General features: G+C 34.9%; 31 non-coding genes across 31 annotated transcripts; all 31 read left to right on the top strand.

The window, feature by feature from the left end:
* Window positions 1–191: 191 nt before the first annotated feature.
* LOC145896769 (U5 spliceosomal RNA) lies at window positions 192–305 on the top strand. Its single transcript, XR_014402198.1, has one exon. It is a non-coding gene; the product is annotated as a U5 spliceosomal RNA (small nuclear RNA).
* A 193-nt stretch (window positions 306–498) lies between these two features.
* On the top strand, window positions 499–612 carry LOC145896397 (U5 spliceosomal RNA). The gene has a single exon (XR_014401851.1). It is a non-coding gene; the product is annotated as a U5 spliceosomal RNA (small nuclear RNA).
* Window positions 613–805: 193 nt separating this feature from the next.
* On the top strand, window positions 806–919 carry LOC145896768 (U5 spliceosomal RNA). The gene has a single exon (XR_014402197.1). It is a non-coding gene; the product is annotated as a U5 spliceosomal RNA (small nuclear RNA).
* Window positions 920–1,112: 193 nt separating this feature from the next.
* Window positions 1,113–1,226, top strand: LOC145896766 (U5 spliceosomal RNA). The gene has a single exon (XR_014402195.1). It is a non-coding gene; the product is annotated as a U5 spliceosomal RNA (small nuclear RNA).
* A 193-nt stretch (window positions 1,227–1,419) lies between these two features.
* Window positions 1,420–1,533, top strand: LOC145896419 (U5 spliceosomal RNA). The gene has a single exon (XR_014401872.1). It is a non-coding gene; the product is annotated as a U5 spliceosomal RNA (small nuclear RNA).
* A 193-nt stretch (window positions 1,534–1,726) lies between these two features.
* On the top strand, window positions 1,727–1,840 carry LOC145896764 (U5 spliceosomal RNA). Its single transcript, XR_014402194.1, has one exon. It is a non-coding gene; the product is annotated as a U5 spliceosomal RNA (small nuclear RNA).
* A 193-nt stretch (window positions 1,841–2,033) lies between these two features.
* LOC145896418 (U5 spliceosomal RNA) lies at window positions 2,034–2,147 on the top strand. Its single transcript, XR_014401871.1, has one exon. It is a non-coding gene; the product is annotated as a U5 spliceosomal RNA (small nuclear RNA).
* A 193-nt stretch (window positions 2,148–2,340) lies between these two features.
* LOC145896763 (U5 spliceosomal RNA) lies at window positions 2,341–2,454 on the top strand. Its single transcript, XR_014402193.1, has one exon. It is a non-coding gene; the product is annotated as a U5 spliceosomal RNA (small nuclear RNA).
* A 193-nt stretch (window positions 2,455–2,647) lies between these two features.
* On the top strand, window positions 2,648–2,761 carry LOC145896762 (U5 spliceosomal RNA). The gene has a single exon (XR_014402192.1). It is a non-coding gene; the product is annotated as a U5 spliceosomal RNA (small nuclear RNA).
* Window positions 2,762–2,954: 193 nt separating this feature from the next.
* LOC145896761 (U5 spliceosomal RNA) lies at window positions 2,955–3,068 on the top strand. The gene has a single exon (XR_014402191.1). It is a non-coding gene; the product is annotated as a U5 spliceosomal RNA (small nuclear RNA).
* Window positions 3,069–3,261: 193 nt separating this feature from the next.
* On the top strand, window positions 3,262–3,375 carry LOC145896760 (U5 spliceosomal RNA). Its single transcript, XR_014402190.1, has one exon. It is a non-coding gene; the product is annotated as a U5 spliceosomal RNA (small nuclear RNA).
* A 193-nt stretch (window positions 3,376–3,568) lies between these two features.
* On the top strand, window positions 3,569–3,682 carry LOC145896759 (U5 spliceosomal RNA). Its single transcript, XR_014402189.1, has one exon. It is a non-coding gene; the product is annotated as a U5 spliceosomal RNA (small nuclear RNA).
* A 193-nt stretch (window positions 3,683–3,875) lies between these two features.
* On the top strand, window positions 3,876–3,989 carry LOC145896758 (U5 spliceosomal RNA). Its single transcript, XR_014402188.1, has one exon. It is a non-coding gene; the product is annotated as a U5 spliceosomal RNA (small nuclear RNA).
* Window positions 3,990–4,182: 193 nt separating this feature from the next.
* On the top strand, window positions 4,183–4,296 carry LOC145896757 (U5 spliceosomal RNA). The gene has a single exon (XR_014402187.1). It is a non-coding gene; the product is annotated as a U5 spliceosomal RNA (small nuclear RNA).
* Window positions 4,297–4,489: 193 nt separating this feature from the next.
* On the top strand, window positions 4,490–4,603 carry LOC145896398 (U5 spliceosomal RNA). The gene has a single exon (XR_014401852.1). It is a non-coding gene; the product is annotated as a U5 spliceosomal RNA (small nuclear RNA).
* Window positions 4,604–4,796: 193 nt separating this feature from the next.
* Window positions 4,797–4,910, top strand: LOC145896756 (U5 spliceosomal RNA). The gene has a single exon (XR_014402186.1). It is a non-coding gene; the product is annotated as a U5 spliceosomal RNA (small nuclear RNA).
* A 193-nt stretch (window positions 4,911–5,103) lies between these two features.
* LOC145896754 (U5 spliceosomal RNA) lies at window positions 5,104–5,217 on the top strand. Its single transcript, XR_014402184.1, has one exon. It is a non-coding gene; the product is annotated as a U5 spliceosomal RNA (small nuclear RNA).
* A 193-nt stretch (window positions 5,218–5,410) lies between these two features.
* LOC145896753 (U5 spliceosomal RNA) lies at window positions 5,411–5,524 on the top strand. The gene has a single exon (XR_014402183.1). It is a non-coding gene; the product is annotated as a U5 spliceosomal RNA (small nuclear RNA).
* Window positions 5,525–5,717: 193 nt separating this feature from the next.
* Window positions 5,718–5,831, top strand: LOC145896752 (U5 spliceosomal RNA). Its single transcript, XR_014402182.1, has one exon. It is a non-coding gene; the product is annotated as a U5 spliceosomal RNA (small nuclear RNA).
* Window positions 5,832–6,024: 193 nt separating this feature from the next.
* LOC145896206 (U5 spliceosomal RNA) lies at window positions 6,025–6,138 on the top strand. The gene has a single exon (XR_014401675.1). It is a non-coding gene; the product is annotated as a U5 spliceosomal RNA (small nuclear RNA).
* Window positions 6,139–6,331: 193 nt separating this feature from the next.
* On the top strand, window positions 6,332–6,445 carry LOC145896751 (U5 spliceosomal RNA). Its single transcript, XR_014402181.1, has one exon. It is a non-coding gene; the product is annotated as a U5 spliceosomal RNA (small nuclear RNA).
* Window positions 6,446–6,638: 193 nt separating this feature from the next.
* LOC145896750 (U5 spliceosomal RNA) lies at window positions 6,639–6,752 on the top strand. Its single transcript, XR_014402180.1, has one exon. It is a non-coding gene; the product is annotated as a U5 spliceosomal RNA (small nuclear RNA).
* A 193-nt stretch (window positions 6,753–6,945) lies between these two features.
* Window positions 6,946–7,059, top strand: LOC145896748 (U5 spliceosomal RNA). Its single transcript, XR_014402179.1, has one exon. It is a non-coding gene; the product is annotated as a U5 spliceosomal RNA (small nuclear RNA).
* A 193-nt stretch (window positions 7,060–7,252) lies between these two features.
* On the top strand, window positions 7,253–7,366 carry LOC145896747 (U5 spliceosomal RNA). Its single transcript, XR_014402178.1, has one exon. It is a non-coding gene; the product is annotated as a U5 spliceosomal RNA (small nuclear RNA).
* A 193-nt stretch (window positions 7,367–7,559) lies between these two features.
* On the top strand, window positions 7,560–7,673 carry LOC145896317 (U5 spliceosomal RNA). Its single transcript, XR_014401774.1, has one exon. It is a non-coding gene; the product is annotated as a U5 spliceosomal RNA (small nuclear RNA).
* A 193-nt stretch (window positions 7,674–7,866) lies between these two features.
* Window positions 7,867–7,980, top strand: LOC145896746 (U5 spliceosomal RNA). Its single transcript, XR_014402177.1, has one exon. It is a non-coding gene; the product is annotated as a U5 spliceosomal RNA (small nuclear RNA).
* Window positions 7,981–8,173: 193 nt separating this feature from the next.
* On the top strand, window positions 8,174–8,287 carry LOC145896745 (U5 spliceosomal RNA). Its single transcript, XR_014402176.1, has one exon. It is a non-coding gene; the product is annotated as a U5 spliceosomal RNA (small nuclear RNA).
* Window positions 8,288–8,480: 193 nt separating this feature from the next.
* On the top strand, window positions 8,481–8,594 carry LOC145896316 (U5 spliceosomal RNA). The gene has a single exon (XR_014401773.1). It is a non-coding gene; the product is annotated as a U5 spliceosomal RNA (small nuclear RNA).
* Window positions 8,595–8,787: 193 nt separating this feature from the next.
* On the top strand, window positions 8,788–8,901 carry LOC145896931 (U5 spliceosomal RNA). The gene has a single exon (XR_014402349.1). It is a non-coding gene; the product is annotated as a U5 spliceosomal RNA (small nuclear RNA).
* Window positions 8,902–9,094: 193 nt separating this feature from the next.
* LOC145896744 (U5 spliceosomal RNA) lies at window positions 9,095–9,208 on the top strand. The gene has a single exon (XR_014402175.1). It is a non-coding gene; the product is annotated as a U5 spliceosomal RNA (small nuclear RNA).
* Window positions 9,209–9,401: 193 nt separating this feature from the next.
* LOC145896741 (U5 spliceosomal RNA) lies at window positions 9,402–9,515 on the top strand. The gene has a single exon (XR_014402173.1). It is a non-coding gene; the product is annotated as a U5 spliceosomal RNA (small nuclear RNA).
* The last annotated feature ends 90 nt before the right edge of the window (window positions 9,516–9,605 follow it).

The raw sequence follows: 9,605 nt of genomic DNA, 5'->3' as shown, positions 1-9,605 counted from the left end.
GATTATATATTGTTTCTAAAAATTTACGTCAATGATGTTGGAAATAATCAATATAATTTTGCTGGACATTCGTCGTTCAACGATATGTTATCGGTCTTCAATGCACTGAAGAAATATTCGGAGAAATGCAACCTGCAAATTGGAAAACTTTCCAACATTTCTTTGGCATTAACTGTATGTTCCGGAATTACAGCTCTGGTCTAATTTCATATCGAGCAAATCTTTCGCCTTTTACTAAAGATTTCCGTGAAGTTGGACATACCAAGAGTCTAAACGATTTGTTGAAACCACAACACAGTTGTGGTGTGATTTTATATTGTTTCTAAAAATTTACGTCAATGATGTTGGAAATCATTAATATAGTTTTGATGGGCATTCGTCGTTCAACGATATGTTATCGGTCTTCAATGCACTGAAGAAATATTCGGAGAAATGCATCCTGCAAATTGGAAAACTTTCCAACATTTCTTTGGCATTAACTGTATGTTCCGGAATTACAGCTCTGGTCTAATTTCATATCGAGCAAATCTTTCGCCTTTTACTAAAGTTTTCCGTGAAGTTGGACATACCAAGTGTCTAAACGATTTGTTGAAACCACAACACAGTTGTGGTGTGATTATATATTGTTTCTAAAAATTTACGTCAATGATGTTGGAAATAATCAATATAATTTTACTGGACATTCGTCGTTCAACGATATGTTATCGGTCTTCAATGCACTGAAGAAATATTCGGAGAAATGCAACCTGCAAATTGGAAAACTTTCCAACATTTGTTTGGCATTAACTGTATGTTCCGGAATTACAGCTCTGGTCTAATTTCATATCGAGCAAATCTTTCGCCTTTTACTAAAGATTTCCGTGAAGTTGGACATACCAAGAGTCTAAACGATTTGTTGAAACCACAACACAGTTGTGGTGTGATTTTATATTGTTTCTAAAAATTTACGTCAATGATGTTGGAAATCATTAATATAGTTTTGATGGGCATTCGTCGTTCAACGATATGTTATCGGTCTTCAATGCACTGAAGAAATATTCGGAGAAATGCATCCGGCAAATTGGAAAACTTTCCAACATTTGTTTGGCATTAACTGTATGTTCCGGAATTACAGCTCTGGTCTAATTTCATATCGAGCAAATCTTTCGCCTTTTACTAAAGATTTCCGTGAAGTTGGACATACCAAGAGTCTAAACGATTTGTTGAAACCACAACACAGTTGTGGTGTGATTATATATTGTTTCTAAAAATTTACGTCAATGATGTTGGAAATAATCAATATAATTTTACTGGACATTCGTCGTTCAACGATATGTTATCGGTCTTCAATGCACTGAAGAAATATTCGGAGAAATGCAACCTGCAAATTGGAAAACTTTCCAACATTTGTTTGGCATTAACTGTATGTTCCGGAATTACAGCTCTGGTCTAATTTCATATCGAGCAAATCTTTCGCCTTTTACTAACGATTTCCGTGAAGTTGGACATACCAAGAGTCTAAACGATTTGTTGAAACCACAACACAGTTGTGGTGTGATTTTATATTGTTTCTAAAAATTTACGTCAATGATGTTGGAAATCATTAATATAGTTTTGATGGGCATTCGTCGTTCAACGATATGTTATCGGTCTTCAATGCACTGAAGAAATATTCGGAGAAATGCATCCTGCAAATTGGAAAACTTTCCAACATTTCTTTGGCATTAACTGTATGTTCCGGAATTACAGCTCTGGTCTAATTTCATATCGAGCAAATCTTTCGCCTTTTACTAAAGATTTCCGTGAAGTTGGACATACCAAGAGTCTAAACGATTTGTTGAAACCACAACACAGTTGTGGTGTGATTATATATTGTTTCTAAAAATTTACGTCAATGATGTTGGAAATAATCAATATAATTTTACTGGACATTCGTCGTTCAACGATATGTTATCGGTCTTCAATGCACTGAAGAAATATTCGGAGAAATGCAACCTGCAAATTGGAAAACTTTCCAACATTTGTTTGGCATTAACTGTATGTTCCGGAATTACAGCTCTGGTCTAATTTCATATCGAGCAAATCTTTCGCCTTTTACTAACGATTTCCGTGAAGTTGGACATACCAAGAGTCTAAACGATTTGTTGAAACCACAACACAGTTGTGGTGTGATTTTATATTGTTTCTAAAAATTTACGTCAATGATGTTGGAAATCATTAATATAGTTTTGATGGGCATTCGTCGTTCAACGATATGTTATCGGTCTTCAATGCACTGAAGAAATATTCGGAGAAATGCATCCTGCAAATTGGAAAACTTTCCAACATTTCTTTGGCATTAACTGTATGTTCCGGAATTACAGCTCTGGTCTAATTTCATATCGAGCAAATCTTTCGCCTTTTACTAAAGATTTCCGTGAAGTTGGACATACCAAGAGTCTAAACGATTTGTTGAAACCACAACACAGTTGTGGTGTGATTTTATATTGTTTCTAAAAATTTACGTCAATGATGTTGGAAATCATTAATATAGTTTTGATGGGCATTCGTCGTTCAACGATATGTTATCGGTCTTCAATGCACTGAAGAAATATTCGGAGAAATGCATCCGGCAAATTGGAAAACTTTCCAACATTTGTTTGGCATTAACTGTATGTTCCGGAATTACAGCTCTGGTCTAATTTCATATCGAGCAAATCTTTCGCCTTTTACTAAAGATTTCCGTGAAGTTGGACATACCAAGAGTCTAAACGATTTGTTGAAACCACAACACAGTTGTGGTGTGATTATATATTGTTTCTAAAAATTTACGTCAATGATGTTGGAAATAATCAATATAATTTTACTGGACATTCGTCGTTCAACGATATGTTATCGGTCTTCAATGCACTGAAGAAATATTCGGAGAAATGCATCCTGCAAATTGGAAAACTTTCCAACATTTCTTTGGCATTAACTGTATGTTCCGGAATTACAGCTCTGGTCTAATTTCATATCGAGCAAATCTTTCGCCTTTTACTAAAGATTTCCGTGAAGTTGGACATACCAAGAGTCTAAACGATTTGTTGAAACCACAACACAGTTGTGGTGTGATTTTATATTGTTTCTAAAAATTTACGTCAATGATGTTGGAAATAATCAATATAATTTTACTGGGCATTCGTCGTTCAACGATATGTTATCGGTCTTCAATGCACTGAAGAAATATTCGGAGAAATGCATCCTGCAAATTGGAAAACTTTCCAACATTTGTTTGGCATTAACTGTATGTTCCGGAATTACAGCTCTGGTCTAATTTCATATCGAGCAAATCTTTCGCCTTTTACTAAAGATTTCCGTGAAGTTGGACATACCAAGAGTCTAAACGATTTGTTGAAACCACAACACAGTTGTGGTATGATTATATATTGTTTCTAAAAATTTACGTCAATGATGTTGGAAATCATCAATATAGTTTTGATGGGCATTCGTCGTTCAACGATATGTTATCGGTCTTCAATGCACTGAAGAAATATTCGGAGAAATGCATCCTGCAAATTGGAAAACTTTCCAACATTTCTTTGGCATTAACTGTATGTTCCGGAATTACAGCTCTGGTCTAATTTCATATCGAGCAAATCTTTCGCCTTTTACTAAAGATTTCCGTGAAGTTGGACATACCAAGAGTCTAAACGATTTGTTGAAACCACAACACAGTTGTGGTGTGATTTTATATTGTTTCTAAAAATTTACGTCAATGATGTTGGAAATCATTAATATAGTTTTGATGGGCATTCGTCGTTCAACGATATGTTATCGGTCTTCAATGCACTGAAGAAATATTCGGAGAAATGCATCCTGCAAATTGGAAAACTTTCCAACATTTGTTTGGCATTAACTGTATGTTCCGGAATTACAGCTCTGGTCTAATTTCATATCGAGCAAATCTTTCGCCTTTTACTAAAGATTTCCGTGAAGTTGGACATACCAAGAGTCTAAACGATTTGTTGAAACCACAACACAGTTGTGGTGTGATTTTATATTGTTTCTAAAAATTTACGTCAATGATGTTGGAAATCATTAATATAGTTTTGATGGGCATTCGTCGTTCAACGATATGTTATCGGTCTTCAATGCACTGAAGAAATATTCGGAGAAATGCATCCTGCAAATTGGAAAACTTTCCAACATTTGTTTGGCATTAAGTGTATGTTCCGGAATTACAGCTCTGGTCTAATTTCATATCGAGCAAATCTTTCGCCTTTTACTAAAGATTTCCGTGAAGTTGGACATACCAAGAGTCTAAACGATTTGTTGAAACCACAACACAGTTGTGGTGTGATTTTATATTGTTTCTAAAAATTTACGTCAATGATGTTGGAAATCATTAATATAGTTTTGATGGGCATTCGTCGTTCAACGATATGTTATCGGTCTTCAATGCACTGAAGAAATATTCGGAGAAATGCATCCTGCAAATTGGAAAACTTTCCAACATTTCTTTGGCATTAACTGTATGTTCCGGAATTACAGCTCTGGTCTAATTTCATATCGAGCAAATCTTTCGCCTTTTGCTAAAGATTTCCGTGAAGTTGGACATACCAAAAGTCTAAACGATTTGTTGAAACCACAACACAGTTGTGGTGTGATTTTATATTGTTTCTAAAAATTTACGTCAATGATGTTGGAAATAATCAATATAATTTTACTGGGCATTCGTTGTTCAACGATATGTTATCGGTCTTCAATGCACTGAAGAAATATTCGGAGAAATGCATCCTGCAAATTGGAAAACTTTCCAACATTTGTTTGGCATTAACTGTATGTTCCGGAATTACAGCTCTGGTCTAATTTCATATCGAGCAAATCTTTCGCCTTTTACTAAAGATTTCCGTGAAGTTGGACATACCAAGAGTCTAAACGATTTGTTGAAACCACAACACAGTTGTGGTGTGATTTTATATTGTTTCTAAAAATTTACGTCAATGATGTTGGAAATCATTAATATAGTTTTGATGGGCATTCGTCGTTCAACGATATGTTATCGGTCTTCAATGCACTGAAGAAATATTCGGAGAAATGCATCCTGCAAATTGGAAAACTTTCCAACATTTGTTTGGCATTAACTGTATGTTACGGAATTACAGCTCTGGTCTAATTTCATATCGAGCAAATCTTTCGCCTTTTACTAAAGATTTCCGTGAAGTTGGACATACCAAGAGTCTAAACGATTTGTTGAAACCACAACACAGTTGTGGTGTGATTTTATATTGTTTCTAAAAATTTACGTCAATGATGTTGGAAATAATCAATATAATTTTACGGGAAATTCGTCGTTCAACGATATGTTATCGGTCTTCAATGCACTGAAGAAATATTCGGAGAAATGCATCCTGCAAATTGGAAAACTTTCCAACATTTGTTTGGCATTAACTGTATGTTCCGGAATTACAGCTCTGGTCTAATTTCATATCGAGCAAATCTTTCGCCTTTTACTAAAGATTTCCGTGAAGTTGGACATACCAAGAGTCTAAACGATTTGTTGAAACCACAACACAGTTGTGGTGTGATTATATATTGTTTCTAAAAATTTACGTCAATGATGTTGGAAATAATCAATATAATTTTACTGGACATTCGTCGTTCAACGATATGTTATCGGTCTTCAATGCACTGAAGAAATATTCGGAGAAATGCAACCTGCAAATTGGAAAACTTTCCAACATTTCTTTGGCATTAACTGTATGTTCCGGAATTACAGCTCTGGTCTAATTTCATATCGAGCAAATCTTTCGCCTTTTACTAAAGATTTCCGTGAAGTTGGACATACCAAGAGTCTAAACGATTTGTTGAAACCACAACACAGTTGTGGTGTGATTTTATATTGTTTCTAAAAATTTACGTCAATGATGTTGGAAATCATTAATATAGTTTTGATGGGCATTCGTCGTTCAACGATATGTTATCGGTCTTCAATGCACTGAAGAAATATTCGGAGAAATGCATCCTGCAAATTGGAAAACTTTCCAACATTTCTTTGGCATTAACTGTATGTTCCGGAATTACAGCTCTGGTTTAATTTCATATCGAGCAAATCTTTCGCCTTTTACTAAAGATTTCCGTGAAGTTGGACATACCAAGAGTCTAAACGATTTGTTGAAACCACAACACAGTTGTGGTGTGATTTTATATTGTTTCTAAAAATTTACGTCAATGATGTTGGAAATAATCAATATAATTTTACTGGACATTCGTCGTTCAACGATATGTTATCGGTCTTCAATGCACTGAAGAAATATTCGGAGAAATGCATCCTGCAAATTGGAAAACTTTCCAACATTTCTTTGGCATTAACTGTATGTGCCGGAATTACAGCTCTGGTCTAATTTCATATCGAGCAAATCTTTCGCCTTTTACTAAAGATTTCCGTGAAGTTGGACATACCAAGAGTCTAAACGATTTGTTGAAACCACAACACAGTTGTGGTGTGATTTTATATTGTTTCTAAAAATTTACGTCAATGATGTTGGAAATAATCAATATAATTTTACTGGGCATTCGTCGTTCAACGATATGTTATCGGTCTTCAATGCACTGAAGAAATATTCGGAGAAATGCATCCTGCAAATTGGAAAACTTTCCAACATTTGTTTGGCATTAACTGTATGTTCCGGAATTACAGCTCTGGTCTAATTTCATATCGAGCAAATCTTTCGCCTTTTACTAAAGATTTCCGTGAAGTTGGACATACCAAGAGTCTAAACGATTTGTTGAAACCACAACACAGTTGTGGTATGATTATATATTGTTTCTAAAAATTTACGTCAATGATGTTGGAAATCATCAATATAGTTTTGATGGGCATTCGTCGTTCAACGATATGTTATCGGTCTTCAATGCACTGAAGAAATATTCGGAGAAATGCATCCTGCAAATTGGAAAACTTTCCAACATTTGTTTGGCATTAACTGTATGTTCCGGAATTACAGCTCTGGTCTAATTTCATATCGAGCAAATCTTTCGCCTTTTACTAAAGATTTCCGTGAAGTTGGACATACCAAGAGTCTAAACGATTTGTTGAAACCACAACACAGTTGTGGTGTGATTTTATATTGTTTCTAAAAATTTACGTCAATGATGTTGGAAATCATTAATATAGTTTTGATGGGCATTCGTCGTTCAACGATATGTTATCGGTCTTCAATGCACTGAAGAAATATTCGGAGAAATGCATCCTGCAAATTGGAAAACTTTCCAACATTTGTTTGGCATTAACTGTATGTTCCGGAATTACAGCTCTGGTCTAATTTCATATCGAGCAAATCTTTCGCCTTTTACTAAAGATTTCCGTGAAGTTGGACATACCAAGAGTCTAAACGATTTGTTGAAACCACAACACAGTTGTGGTGTGATTTTATATTGTTTCTAAAAATTTACGTCAATGATGTTAGAAATCATTAATATAGTTTTGATGGGCATTCGTCGTTCAACGATATGTTATCGGTCTTCAATGCACTGAAGAAATATTCGGAGAAATGCATCCTGCAAATTGGAAAACTTTCCAACATTTGTTTGGCATTAACTGTATGTTACGGAATTACAGCTCTGGTCTAATTTCATATCGAGCAAATCTTTCGCCTTTTACTAAAGATTTCCGTGAAGTTGGACATACCAAGTGTCTAAACGATTTGTTGAAACCACAACACAGTTGTGGTGTGATTTTATATTGTTTCTAAAAATTTACGTCAATGATGTTGGAAATAATCAATATAATTTTACTGGGCATTCGTCGTTCAACGATATGTTATCGGTCTTCAATGCACTGAAGAAATATTCGGAGAAATGCATCCTGCAAATTGGAAAACTTTCCAACATTTGTTTGGCATTAACTGTATGTTCCGGAATTACAGCTCTGGTCTAATTTCATATCGAGCAAATCTTTCGCCTTTTACTAAAGATTTCCGTGAAGTTGGACATACCAAGAGTCTAAACGATTTGTTGAAACCACAACACAGTTGTGGTATGATTATATATTGTTTCTAAAAATTTACGTCAATGATGTTGGAAATCATCAATATAGTTTTGATGGGCATTCGTCGTTCAACGATATGTTATCGGTCTTCAATGCACTGAAGAAATATTCGGAGAAATGCATCCTGCAAATTGGAAAACTTTCCAACATTTGTTTGGCATTAACTGTATGTTCCGGAATTACAGCTCTGGTCTAATTTCATATCGAGCAAATCTTTCGCCTTTTACTAAAGATTTCCGTGAAGTTGGACATACCAAGAGTCTAAACGATTTGTTGAAACCACAACACAGTTGTGGTGTGATTTTATATTGTTTCTAAAAATTTACGTCAATGATGTTAGAAATCATTAATATAGTTTTGATGGGCATTCGTCGTTCAACGATATGTTATCGGTCTTCAATGCACTGAAGAAATATTCGGAGAAATGCATCCTGCAAATTGGAAAACTTTCCAACATTTGTTTGGCATTAACTGTATGTTACGGAATTACAGCTCTGGTCTAATTTCATATCGAGCAAATCTTTCGCCTTTTACTAAAGATTTCCGTGAAGTTGGACATACCAAGTGTCTAAACGATTTGTTGAAACCACAACACAGTTGTGGTGTGATTTTATATTGTTTCTAAAAATTTACGTCAATGATGTTGGAAATAATCAATATAATTTTACTGGGCATTCGTCGTTCAACGATATGTTATCGGTCTTCAATGCACTGAAGAAATATTCGGAGAAATGCATCCTGCAAATTGGAAAACTTTCCAACATTTGTTTGGCATTAACTGTATGTTCCGGAATTACAGCTCTGGTCTAATTTCATATCGAGCAAATCTTTCGCCTTTTACTAAAGATTTCCGTGAAGTTGGACATACCAAGAGTCTAATCGATTTGTTGAAACCACAACACAGTTGTGGTGTGATTTTATATTGTTTCTAAAAATTTACGTCAATGATGTTGGAAATAATCAATATAATTTTACTGGGCATTCGTCGTTCAACGATATGTTATCGGTCTTCAATGCACTGAAGAAATATTCGGAGAAATGCATCCTGCAAATTGGAAAACTTTCCAACATTTGTTTGGCATTAACTGTATGTTCCGGAATTACAGCTCTGGTCTAATTTCATATCGAGCAAATCTTTCGCCTTTTACTAAAGATTTCCGTGAAGTTGGACATACCAAGAGTCTAAACGATTTGTTGAAACCACAACACAGTTGTGGTGTGATTATATATTGTTTCTAAAAATTTACGTCAATGATGTTGGAAATCATTAATATAGTTTTGATGGGCATTCGTCGTTCAACGATATGTTATCGGTCTTCAATGCACTGAAGAAATATTCGGAGAAATGCATCCGGCAAATTGGAAAACTTTCCAACATTTCTTTGGCATTAAGTGTATGTTCCGGAATTACAGCTCTGGTCTAATTTCATATCGAGCAAATCTTTCGCCTTTTACTAAAGATTTCCGTGAAGTTGGACATACCAAGAGTCTAAACGATTTGTTGAAACCACAACACAGTTGTGGTGTGATTTTATATTGTTTCTAAAAAATTACGTCAATGATGTTGGAAATCATTAATATAGTTTTGATGGGCATTCGTCGTTCAACGATATGT

The sequence above is a fragment of the Ascidia mentula genome, chromosome 3 (genome assembly GCF_947561715.1).
Source record: "Ascidia mentula chromosome 3, kaAscMent1.1, whole genome shotgun sequence".
In the NCBI taxonomy this organism is placed as follows: Eukaryota; Metazoa; Chordata; class Ascidiacea; order Phlebobranchia; family Ascidiidae; genus Ascidia; species Ascidia mentula.
This window is presented reverse-complemented; position numbering and strand designations above follow the sequence as displayed.